Here is a 14,490-nt window from a genome sequence, read left to right on the forward strand (position 1 = left end):
TAACTTTTTGCTCGATATACCAGAAAAACTGCTCAGATAAGCGAATTGACATTTTTTTTTCAAAACCTCGCCGTACTCTTTACCAAAATCTCGAGCAATTTCGCCAGAATGGCAGAAAGCTTAAAGCACTCTTCGGAAATATTAATACCTTGACCGGAAAGCTATATATCCTATTTGTATGATAGTCGCCAAAGTAAAGCTGGAATAATAGCTCTTCCAAGGATTAGATTACTTCTGGTTGGTATATTCCCGAGTAAAAATAGAAAATGAATTTTTAAAGAAAAAAAAAAAATTCCTGGCCACCGCTACCACAGCCGCGGAACATTTCACCGCACCACCGACCGCCGCCCCACAGACCCGCACCCTTTTATCTATGAAAAATTTCGCCGCACCACGATAAATAATTTTGGATTGAAAAATTTAAAAAAAAAAACTCTCCGACGAGATGTATATTCGAGCAGGGCACCTAGTCAATTTTGTACGAACTAGCAGTTTATTCATTATGTCAAAATAACTTGGAAGACTGTTTAAACATTTATATAATTACGAGATTAGAATATTTGATCAGGGTGCGGACGTAGTGCAGCGGCCGGCAGGCGCGGCGGCGCGGCGGTGGTGCAGTGGAACAGAAATTTTTGATTATGTTGCAAAGGTGGTGCAGCTCTCAAAAAGCCGTGCGGCGGTGATACTGCAGTCTGCTATTAGGGTGGTTGATTAAAAAAAAATGCTTCCAGTTTCGATTATCCGCAGCTTCTTATTCTTTCCTCGATCATCCTTTTTTTCTTTTCTTGGATTCTTAAATAATATGATTGATTTCAATCACAGGTGTTTATACTTTGGTACCTATAGGAATTGATACCACCTTTGAAAATATAAAAAAATAAAATATTCGAATTTTTTGCCACAAAACGTTCCAAAAAAAGTTTCTTGGACCCCTCGAAAAAACCATCTTACAACAAACCGTGGAAGAATACCAAACGACGACTCCTTATCCTTAATTTTCAAGAAACAACTTAAAATTCAAAATACCTCTCAGTTTCCATTTACATATCCCAACTCGAAACCACCCTCTACCCCCTTCCTCGATTCCAATTTAATTTTGTTTGAATCTTTTAATTCTGCTACTTGGTGGCAAATGAAATCCATAAAAAAGGTGTGTAATATGTTTAAATAATATTTCGCATTTTATTTTATTACATCCAACGGAACGGTAACTGTAAAGGACTTCTGAGGGGGTTGGTGTTAGCAGGAAGAAGGGGTGAATTATATTCTGTGTGTTGAAATTGTATCTTATGCATGAGATGGGATTTACCACGGGTAAAATGTTTAATCCACGAATTCATATTCATTTTTGGTAACGGGCACGAGATTTTACTGAATACAAAGTAATAGCCTCAGTTATAATGTTGCAAATAATTGCATTGAAATTCAATAGTATTCTTGGTATTCTTTTTATTGGTTTGAAGTTTTTTTTAGTTATTTACGAGTTAGTTGGAAAGTGTTTTCGCCAGTTTATACCATTTAGCGGTTAAATAAATTCAATTGAAGAACTGATTGGTATAAAAATGGCCAAACATATTTAAAATGTTTTGGTGTAAAAAGTTCTTTTTTCTTTTAAAGTTGTCAAACTTGATCAAAATTCGACGATTTTAATTCTGATTGGTATAAAATTCTTTTAATAAAATCGTTTAAAATTATTCAAATTGCAACTCGATCCCCCAGACGATAAATGGGGTTACCAAAAATACAAAATTATGAAACCATATTGTTGAGCAGATTCCAAGAGTGTAAATTGAAATAGGTAGCACGTTTGGGAACTCCTCGAAAAAAAAAATGTGAGCTGGGGTTTAATGAATGAGTGTGCTTGGTGTACCTATTTTTTTCTGATGTCGTTGCTTCCACAAGTTGCATAAAATTCTACTTCTATTGGGTAAAATTTAATTTTCTAAATTAGCTTTTCATGGTGGAATATTTCACGCTCTTTCAGTATTTTTAAGTCCATTAAATATATAACACGAATTTTAAAGATTGTAGGTATTCTTTGGTATATAACAATGAAATAATATTAAAATTGCTTTGAAATTAGAAATAAAAGATTGTCTGTTTGGTTTTAATTCATTTTGCTGGTTTGGCTTTCAATTTCAGCTGCAAAAAAGGGAAATGCCTTTTGTTTGAGATGATTTTAATTAAGCTTTACCTATATTTGAATGAAAAATAGAAATACAAAAGAGAAATCTTTTTCATTTCGTTTTCTCTGTCTTTGGTTAAATTTCTTGAGGCAATATTATTGTCCTTTATAATTTCAAATAAATATAGCAAAAAAAGCTGAAAATTCTTCTGAAGAGACGAGAATAAGATGATGGTGATATACTAGTATGTATACTTGAGAGTTGAGACATTTATCATGAGACATTTGTCTTGAGACATTTATCATGAGACATTTGTCTTGAGACATTTATCGTGAGACATTTATCGTGAGACATTTATCATGAGACATTTATCGTGAGACATTTATAGTGAGACATTTATCATGAGACATTTGTCTTGAGACATTTATCATGAGACATTTATCATGAGACATTTATCATGAGATATTTATCATGAAACATTTATCATGAAACATTTATCTTGAGACATTTTTCATGAGACATTTATCGTGAGACATTTATCATGAGACATTTATCGTGAGACATTTATCATGAGACATTTATCATGAGATATTTATCATGAAACATTTATCTTGAGACATTTATCATGAGACATTTATCGTGAGACATTTATCATGAGACATTTATCGTGAAACATTTATCATGAGATATTTATCATGAAACATTTATCTTGAGACATTTTTCATGAGATATTTATCATGAAACATTTATCTTGAGACATTTTTCGTGAGACATTTATCATGAGACATTTATCGTGAGACATTTATCATGAGACATTTATCGTAAGACATTTATCGTCAGGCATGTATCATGAGACATGTCAAATGAGTCATCACTTACCGATGCCAGGAGCTGACTTCCGAGTTCCGATGTTAACTCGTCAACGACCACATCAGCCAAACTGAATAATGTGAGTGTTGTTTGGCCCTATTTATAGCAAAATATGATCCCCCCAGAATGTATAATATTCTTAAAGGACTTAAAGATTTTTACAGACTTTTTCAAAAATTAAAAATGAATAAATTTTATTGTTTAAAAAAATTTTATTTTTTTTTTTTTCAAAAACCCCTTTATTTGCTATAGGACCAAGTTGCAAGTTAAGAATAGATTGGTAAAAATTAGGACTCGTTATTCTTCCTTTGTGTATGTTTGCCAGACCAAAATAATTGAGCAACTCGATTTTTGTTTTTCAAATAGTCAAAATTGTAAGAAATTCGACGAATATTAAACAAAAAAAAAATATTTAATGCACACATTTCGCTTTGATTCAAAATATTTTTGGTTGCAATAATTTTTTTTAATTGAAATACTTTTTTTATGCAATAACTATGTTTTCTTATTTATTTCAATTGGAATGTTTTATAATTAATGTTTTTACAACCCTGTCGGAAACAAGCTTTTTGGAATTTCTGGCAAACATTAAAAAGTCATTTATGTATAAAGTCTTTAGTTTTTTCACTTTAACCATTGTTTTGTAGTTTAAATACAAAATGGATATAGGTACCGCAGTTGGCAAACTAAACTCGTGGTTAAAAGCTTTAAGCTCATAGTGAAATGTAAAGACTCTCCAACTTTTATTTTCAAAAAATAAATAGGTTTTTTTTATCCAAATTAAATTTTTTTTTCTATTTATCCATGCCTTAAAAAATCAGAACCTTCTTAAACTTCAATATTGTAAACAAACCAAATTAAATAGACTTTGTCCCCATTTATAGATTTGCATTAAAATACACCCAAGTATTTATACTACTTAATCACATAATTCCAATTTAAGGATTTTCTATTTATCGTGTTACTAAATACTTAATGATTCACAATTTCCTAAAGCCCTGCCCTACCTTTGAAATAGTTTGCGTGTTATTAGAAAATAACCTTCTCGTCGTCGTCGTCGGAGAGTCATAATGTTAGAAAGAAAATAAATGAAAATAAAACAAAAACATTTTTGTGATGAGTGTAAATGGTCGAATAGATTTTCATGGTTGCCAACTCGTGTTAAAAAATAGAACTTTTTAAAATACATACAAAAAAATTTTTTATTCATTTTAAGGGATCGTTTAAAGCCTTGAAATTTCAAATTAAAATAGAAATATTTGTAAAAATTTGAAGCAAGAAATTACGATAGCGTAGTTAGTATCAGAATAAAACTTTAGCTCTTATGTAAAAAAAACCTTTTATTTTCAAGTGAAAAATCCTTAAATTTAGGTATAAAAAATGTAATAGAAAATGGTTTTCCGATTCTGTAGATTTTATTTTAAAATTAAATTTTAACAAAGTTGGCAACCATGTTTTCATTCATCGTGTCCTTCCTTATCCTTTTTTTTCTCATACAAAATAACATTTTAACTAAAAAGGAGGGTCAAACACATCATCATCATCAGCAACATCATTGGGATTGCATGTCAAGAAAATTAGGGAGTGGATGTGATTTTTATCATTACCACCTTTCTAAGAGAAACTTTCTTCTGTTTTCTCCATCTCTTCCATCGACTTTCAATTTTTTCCTTCTCTATATGGACTTATAGAACTTTTTGACTTCATACCGGAACACCCTCTCTAGAAGTTAGCCAGTCCAGAGTCAGAGTAAATTCATCGTTGTTTGGTCGAGAGGTCAGAAACAAGGGCAAAAGCAAAAGTATAGTAGAATGAAAATAAAAAAAAAAAATATTAGAGTCACTCCCTGCTTGTTCGTTCGTTAATTCCAGGAAATTGCAATCTGTTGGACAAGAAGTTAAATGGAAAAAAAAGTAATAAAAAAAAAAACAGAGAAAAATTGGAATGGAATGGAAAATTCATTCACAAACTAAATTGTAGGAGTGGCTGACATATCCGGTCAATCTGTTAATCGTTTTGTAATTAAAATACCGGATATCAAAAAATTAAATGTTTTTAAACTAAGCCTACGGCTCTCAAGGTGTAGGCAGTAGTTATAGTCGAAATGAATGTAGACAGTTGTGTCAGGAGATGGGACTTAAGTAAATTTAAAACAATTATTGAACTCAAATAGGAAAATAAATTAATTACTTATCTAATTCACTTATCGCGCCGAATAATTGAAATATCAACAGATTTAAATATTTGTAAAATGAAAGATATGAGTCGCAGATTTGAGTGACAATCTTGAGACGCAGGCTTTCATCGTTAATATCAGTCAGACATTTGACTTTAGTGGCTATTTCGACAACCAGCCTTAAGTGCCTGATTTGAGTCACAAACTTATTGAGTCACAGATTTTAGTCGAAAATTTGAATCGAAGATCTGTCTTACATTTGAGTCGAAAATTAGCGTAACTCGTAGATCTGTGTCGTAGACTTGACACTTGAGTTATAGATTTAAGTCGCAGAATTGAGTGGTATATTTCAGTCAAAAACTTGAGTCATATACTTAAGTTAAGCGATTTCCCAGAAATAAGTCTCAGATTTTAGTCGTCGAATTGAGTGAGTCAATTATTAGAGTCGTAGATCTGAAAATTATGATGAAGAAACTCAAAAACTTTCTGTGATTTGATTCACAAATTTAAGTCGCAAAATTGAGTTGCATATTTGAGTTACTGCCTTAAGTTTCAGATTTGAATCGCAGACTTAAGGTCACAGATTTGAGTACTAATTTGCTATCACGCAGATCTGGACGCAGAATTGAGTCCTAATCTTGAGTCACATCAAATTATGATAAAATAACTCAAAAACTTTATGTGACGCAGATTAAAGTCGCAAAATTGAGCGGCATATTTGAGTCATAAACTTGAGTTGAGATTTGAGTAGATAATTAGAATTTAAGATCTGTCGCAGATTTGAGTCACAAACTTGAGCCGTAGATTTGAGTGTCACTTTGAAGTCACGGGATTGAGACACAGAATTGAATTGCAGGTCTGAGTCGTAGAATTGAGTCGGAGTCTTGAGTCGCACAAAACTAAGATGAAGTAACTCAAAAACTTTCTGCGACTTGAATCGCAGAATTGAGTCTTGAGTCTCATAAAATTATAATGAAGCATAACTCAAAAACTTTCTGTGACTTAAGTCAAATATTGAAGTCCCAAAATTGAGTAGCATATTTGAGTCACGCATTTGAGTCCTAGATTTGAGTCAAAGTTTAGAATCGTAGATCTGTCAAAGATTTGAGTCGCAATTTGAAGGGACAGGTTTGAGTCGCAAATTTGAGTCGGAGTCCTGAGTCGTAGAAAATTATGATGAACTAACTCAAAAACTCTCTTTATAGTTATATCATATTATCTTAATATGATGTCATAACATTTTTGGCATTTAATTTCTAATGAAAACTGAAAAGTCAAACTAACCGGATCTTTATCGCATGTAAAATGTTAATCTTGTTAACAAACCGGGAACAATACTCCCTCCATGATAGGCCATTGTATTCCATCTCAAACAAAAACCACGGAAATAAAACAAAGACAACAACAAGAAGAACAGCAAAAAAAGAATTCTGAATATATTGCCATTCGACCGATTTAATGTCATGCATACCGCAATATGACAAAAAACATTTTAACTCCATTACTTTCGTGCATATTTTTTTTTCCAACTGGACGCGATGTCGAGACAACAGGAATAATGCAAGGAGAACACAGAAGAAATCGTGTAGGAAGTCATTGCATGTTCCTAGATACTGAAGACATATTTCATACACCAGACTATCGTCATTGCATCGACCATGAGAGAGAGACAATCCGCACCACTATCATCGCACAATACACTATGACTTTATGCTAGCCTCCACAGAGGAGTCCTGTTTTTTTTTTGCAAGCCAACCAACCAACAACTTTTACTGGTAACAGTTGCTTTAATACCAACCATCATTTCTATCCCATAGCACCGCTAATAGGAAAGGACTCTGTTGAGAGTGTAGAATAGAGTCGGTTGTCGTACAATTCTAATAAAACGACGAGTAGCTATTACAGAGAAGCTACGAAAAAAAAAAAGAAATTATGGAGAAAACTGCTTCAAAGGGTAATTTTCTTGCAATTTTCAAGTCGTTAACAGCGGCCACAAAGGAAGTCGTTGACGTCCTTAGGCTGATGTTGCTCCTGCTGCTGTTGGTGATGATAACATTGCAAGAGCTTTCAACTATACTTTACACCGCCGCCGCGGCGTTTTTCGTATGATGTTGTTGTTTATTTTTAAGAGAAGTGAATATAGTTGGTGTCATTAAAAAGTGGCTGGAATTTAATGGTTTTCATCTTGGTATAGCTGTGAACGTGACAGAGAATAACTTCACCAAAAAGATCATGTTTTGCAATGGCAAAGCTAATATCATTTTTAAATATTATCTTTCTGGTATTGTATAAGTTGAAAATTGCATCTTGTTAGTAAAATTTAAAAAAAATCTTACAGGTTTCGAAAGATTAAGAGTTTGAAAAAATTGATAGAGTCGTTTTAAAAATTAATTTTGTGTGCATGTGTACCTATAAAACTAATTCTTTTCACATCAATCTGAAGCCCATATTTGATTTAAAACGTGTTATTTTTAATATTTATTTTATATTATTTTATATTGTCGGTGGAAAGCAAAATTATTTTAAATCCTTCGGAAGTCTTATAGACAAATTTTGGTCTTCGCGCCGCCGCCGACAACAGATGACTAAGACTATGACATCGAAATTCATTTAAAGATCTTGTTTCACGTGCGTTTACTCAGAAATAAAAGAAAAAGAAAATTAAATAAAATGAGAAATCATATTGGTTAAAAAAACAGTTGTGGTCTGAATTCTTCATTATATTGGAAAATTTCAAAAAGAGTAGATAAAAAAATGTTTGTATTTGAATTTTAAGAATCAATACAATATTTACACTTAATTTTTTCTCACATTTCTGCAATTTGAAATGAAACAGGAGTGCTTTTAAGGTAAAAGTTGCTTAAAGTTTTAAATTTTTTTATATATAGAACAATTTAAATTTGACTTTAGTACCTACCTATTAATTTTGTAAGAAATGTTAATTACAAATACACCTTATTTGGTTTTTTTTTAGCTTTCAAACGAAATATGATAGATTTTTTGTATAACAAAAAAATAATTTTTGTTCCTTTACAAGAAAAATTAAAACATTTTCGCAAAAAAAAAACTGTTCTAAGGAAACTTTCAGGCCCAGTTGTACAAATTGAGGGTTAACTCACGGATAAGCTGAACTCGAGTTAACTCTTGAACCAGGTTCAACTTTGAGTGGGTTGTACAGTTGTGGATCAACTGAGAGTCAGCTGAACCGCAGATCAGGTTTATATACAAGGAAATTTTAGTATATATATACCTAATGTCACTGTCAGTTGTCCTTATTTTATTAAGCACAAGTTCGTGAAAATGTATCTTCTTTTTTATTTAATTAAAAACCCATCTTTTAATTGTCTTTTCTTTTGGAATAATACACAAAAAACAAAGTATTATTTTAGTGAAACTAGGTTTTTGCTACTTCTAATGGCGACATTCATTTAGTGGACTGATCAGGAAGAGGAGGATTCTTTGGTGGTTGTTTTATTTATTTTTTTTTTATGTTTTTTTTTTGTGAAGAAAATTGTATCCATTCATAATAAAAATAAATAAAGTATTAAAAAATCAATAAAGTGGTAAAAGCTGCGTGTTATTATTGTTTTATTTATTATTCAGTATCAGAAACACATCAAAAACAAGTAAAAAAAAACCCAATCATTTGGGAAAATATCATTAATTTCCACGAGCTTTTAGCTGAACTGTCAAAAAATTCAGATTAAAGTGAGAAAGCAATATTTTTTCCACTTTAAATCACCTGATCCATGGCTGAACCACTGCTAACCCACCAATTTCGGTGGGTAACTTCTGATCGTGGTTCAGCAGTGGGTTAAGACCTGAACCTCGATTGTACAACACTACAAATGAGTTGAACCGAGTTCAAACGTTGATCCGAGGATGAACCACGTTTGTACAACTGGCCCTCAATCACACATAAATCAAATTTCGGAAAAGTTTATAGACCCGTTTAAAAAAAATAAAAAAACGATTTAAAAAAAAAAATCAAATAAATAAGTTTTTTAAAGTTTTTCTTAAACTCCATTCCAATAAATCGATTTTAAAATTGTGGGGGTGATAAGGATTTGAGAAGAAGCATTTTTTTTTTCACTTTATTAAATACATTTTATTAAATTAAAAAAATACCCTTAAATCATTTATATAACTTCCACTTCCTTATATATTTCACGGAAAATATAGCTAGATAAAATAAATTTAATTTAAACATATAAAATTTGTAAAAATAGTTTACTTTTGTTCAGTGCGCCAAAAGAAAGTGTTAACAGTGGTATAAGTCATTTAATTAATGTTAATTTTACGGTGGATCATTGCAGAGACTTAACAACTAGATTTACAACAAAAACCAGGTGAGTAATTTATATTTAAGATTAAATTATTCTCCTTTTTGGCCTAGGTGTCAAGAGGATATTTATGAAACACGAGTGTTATAATAAAATATAATATATGTTATTTTATTAATCCTTATTTATTTTCTGAAATTTATACTTTCATTTCGTAATATTCTTTCAAGGTTAGCATCAAGAATTCATCAACAATCAGCTTTACCTATTGGCAAATGGCGGACCATTTCAAAGCTTGTCACTGGTAACTGGTGCTTTTTAAAATATTTATTGTAAGTATAGACAATCTTTCGAGCGATTTTCAATGTTAAATGTTTGTATATTTTCAGTGGTCTTCCAAGCAAAAGAATATGAACACCGGGGAATACATATGGTATAATATTTAAGATAAAAAAATATTCATTCATATTGATAAGTGTAAAGAATTAATGCAATAAACTTGTTTTTTTTTAGTTTTGAAGTACAGTTATATGCTTTTGTAATTATTTCAACAATTCATATTTTAGGAAATTTCAGGAACAAAATTCAATGGCGGAAAGTTCTGCAATAAATAATATTCGTACAATATACGAATAGAACTGTACAATGTACGAATGAATCAGAAAAGCATTAGTTAATACTACAAATTATTCGTACAATGTACGAATGGGAATGTTAACCCTCTGAAGGCACACCTCTTTTTTGTGACGTGATAGGCACACGGGTGCGAATTTGGTTTATACTTTTTCATGTCGCTAGAACTTTTTTCGGTCACAATATTTTATAGAGAATCAAGTATGAAATTGATGTAGAATATTCCGAGGAATTCGAATATTGTATTCAAAATTCCGAAAAAAATATTTTCACCCTTAAAAAGAGACTTTTTTGTGACCACTTTTTTAAAAAATCGTAATTTTTTTATTTTTGTCCTGCCAAATTCGCACCCGTGTGCCGACAGAGGGTTAATCTACTAATAGTATTCGTACAATGTACGCTTGTTTTTCTACGAATACTTATAAAATATTCGTAAAAGAACTATTATACGTCCATTTTACGAATAATATTCGTGGCTGAAAACCACAAATAAAATTCGTAGAATGCACGCAGTTATTAGTACTATTTACAAATGAAATTTTTTGAGTGTAGAATATTTTTGTTTATATTTTTCCAATTTTTTTTTTTTTTTTTTTTTTTTTTGAAAAATGATAAGAAAAATTTTTTCGGTAAAGTTTTAACCAGTCGTCAATTTTTCCAAAACATTCAAGCGTACAATTTGTAAAATACGAATTTTACATTACGTATGCCGTTTTTCAGAAAATTCTAATAACTTGAAAATTTTTGTAAGAGATACAACTTCTAAGCGAAATAATACAAAATTGAAAAAACATTTTTTAATTGCAAAAAAATTTTCTTTACTAAATTTTAAGCAAATTCATCTACCGATTTAGACTCTTAGCTCGTTGTATAGATGGACTCAATGACGAACCGACGGACGGATTGCATAACAAAAACCACTTATTTAGACTTATCCATCTACGTTTGTTAGTTATGATTAAAACCTAACATTGTTATGCGAAGTTCCAATAATGTCTCAATTTCGATTATATTTATGAACAAAAATTGTATCAAAAGTGAAAATAATCTAAAGCCCTTTGCATATATAAGCGACTAACGAATGAGCTAAAGAACGGACAAATGAAGTTTAATGTATTTCTTAAGTAATTTTTTTAACAACAGTTTTATTAAAATTTTTAATTTTTTTTCAAAAACAAATTACATTTTATTTCTTAAATAATTAAAAGAGGAGAAAACCATTTGTCAGTAAGAAAAAAGTTTAATTTTTAACGAAAATTTGTTTTTTCGTATGTAGGTATATTTTTTTTAGAAATTATTTTTGTTCATTAATTTTAATTTTTAAAGTGGTGTACTTTAGAAATACATTAAATTTCATTTGTTCGTTCATTTCTTCATTCGTTGGTCGCTCTCATGTGCAAAGGGCTTCAAAGTCACTGGGGTGTATGCGTAACATTTTTTTCATAATAAATCTTAAAAATTCAATTTAAAATTTCTATCGATGATTCATAACACATTTTGATGATTCATCAGACAGAGTAAGCAATTTTTAGTTTTTTCAATAGTATTTATAAATATTTTAATTATAATTTTTACGTATATATTTCTAATATTTTTTATAGTGGTTTCACATCCCGACAGCAGACATTTATAGCTATGTTAGAAAAATTTTATTCATAGGGATTTATGATCCTGAAGACACACATCACACATTCTGTTACTCTCATACTCCAACTTGAATCAAATACCTTCAAAGATTACGTCCACAACCCTTACAAAAATATTTACACACATACATAAATGGATAATCTATGTGTGTAGAGGTTTTATGAAAATAGAAAACTGTTGAATTTCATTAAGGTTGGAATTTAATGTTGGATTTTGTGGTAATTAAAATATGTTGGCTCCGATTAAATCTCATCCTTAGAAGAAAAAAAAAGAAGAGAAATTTATTCATCGTTTTAGTGGTTTTTCACTTTTATTATCTAAAGGATTGTAGGTAGGAGAGTCGTGTCGTGTCATGTGATACAGCTTACTCTTTTTCAACAGGATTAACATAAAGAGGGCAACACAGTTTAATTTCGCTTTGTCTTTTAATTTTTAAGAGCTTTTTTTATATTACAATAGGATATAAACCTTTTTTGTTCGAAATATTTGTAAATAGATAAATCTGTCTAGACCCAAAAAGGTTATTGTGACCATTCTTAATCTTTCATAAAAGAGTCACCTTGATAACTTAATTCTTTTTGGTAATAAACCCTGGGCACAACAATCTCCTTGATCTCATATTGTGATCTAAATCTGTCATCAAAATTAAGTTTGTCATTGAAGACAAAATGATCCATCAAGTTAAGCCAACACTTAAGATGTTGCCTTCGTTCTGGCATAATAAATGCTTTACATCAAACTACTACATTACTCACTCCCACACCCATCATCTCAACCAACCACCGTCATTTTACAAGACTACGTACGTTTACACCTTCTCTTGACCATTTTCACTGCCAATTCCAAGCTATTTCCATCGACATTCGGTGTTGCTTTAATCCAACAATGATTAATTACATCGTATCATTAATTATCATAATTATTTTAACCATAAGAGAAAGCTAAAGGCATCTAAAATGGTCCTAGAAATTGTGATACTTATTCACAATATGGCTGGACTTATGTGGGGGTGTCTAGTGAAATACACACAGAAGGAAGACAACCCTCCAATTATTATTATAGTGTGGTTAATATTTTTTGGTAAATAATTGTAATTACATTTGCCTTGAAGAGTAATTAATAATTTGCCTTAATGTTGGTGACATTTGCCAGGTTAATGTCATAAAGGACCAATATTTTGAGACAGAGAGGGGTTACAATGTTAATGTTTGCCGTCGCTTAACAGCACTCATATAAATGTTGTAATCCTGTTTGGAATTCTTAATATTTTTTTTTGTTTTGTTTTGTCGTGTTAAGTGAATAATGATGATTTTTTGTTTGCTCATAAATGCAGTTATGTGTGGAGGCATGAAATAGAAACTATTAAGGAATGTCAACATTTATACCTTAGTCAACCTTATGTGTTGACAAGTGTTATTAATTTCTTATTAAATTCGGCTAAAATTACAGTCGTTTTCAAAAACAATATTTCTTTATGTTTTGATTAATTAATTTTTTTAGGGCATTAATTAATTATTGTCAGCGTAAATTATTTTTACGCTTACTCAAACAAGATAGAATTTAATTACCAAGGTTTTTTGGGAGATTAGATTACCAAAGCAGATACATACATACATTAAACTCATCAAAACTAGACTTTTTCTAGAAATTCTTAAAATATTGATCCGAAAGAGAAAAATTGAAGAGGAACCATTTTCGTGCAGCGCCCGAAATGCTATTTTTTCTTCTTTTTTCTGGATATTATCTTTCATTCCGGTAAGGCACTTTTCATTAACTTATGTTTTTTTGAAGAATTTACGGAAATGATTTTGGAATAGAATTTATAGTAGAGTAACTAAAGTAAATTATTAGGGAACCCGGCCGAACAGCTCTGATTTTGACGATTTTTTTTTTTCAAACGTAGGTAATTAAAAATACTTTAAAGTCTATAGATTAAAAATTGTCGGTGTTGCCGTATTGTTTTTTAAAATTAAAATTAATTTTTTTTTTAACAAAACCATTTTTTTTTTGCTTAAATTTCATAAAACAAATGATAGCAAAAGATTCTCTAAGTAATTTAAGGAAAATATATAAAAGGCAGTAAGGGACAATCTTCCATCGTTTAAGCGATACATGCAATTTTCTAACATTCTGACCTCAAACACAAAAAAAAATATTTTGAAAACAACGCCAACACCTACAATATTTTAAAATACATTTTTAAAAAGCCAGAAGCTCATTCTTATCTCTTAAATTTAAATCCACTAAATTTAATCAAGACTTTTTGAAAAAATGGTCCTCAAACTCAGAATAAAAAAAAAAATGTTATTAGAAAAATTTAAAATGACTTTTTTCCAAACTTTTTCTAATAAAATATGAATTTATTTAAAAAAAATGTTTTGGCCATAAATATTATCAGTTGAATTTCGAAGCAAAAAAGGTAAAATATATCACACTTTTGAAAAAAAAAATGAAAAATTACTTCAATTTCAATGGTTTTTTTTTATTAAAACTGAATTTTTGCATTGAAATAATTAATTTTCTCAAAGACTGTGGTAAATAGGAACTTTAATTTTTTGCTTTTTAACTTTCAACAGTAAGGGTTATTAAATGAATATAAAATAATTTTATGTTTAGATGTTGAACTTAAAAAAAAAAAATAAGTTACATTTTTTTTCAAAACTTTTATTAAAAAAAGTTCTTCGAAAATGAAATACTTTATAATTTTTTTCATAAACCGTAATACATATTGACATTTCCTTTTATAATTAGA

The sequence above is a fragment of the Episyrphus balteatus genome, chromosome 2 (genome assembly GCF_945859705.1).
Source record: "Episyrphus balteatus chromosome 2, idEpiBalt1.1, whole genome shotgun sequence".
In the NCBI taxonomy this organism is placed as follows: domain Eukaryota; kingdom Metazoa; phylum Arthropoda; class Insecta; order Diptera; family Syrphidae; genus Episyrphus; species Episyrphus balteatus.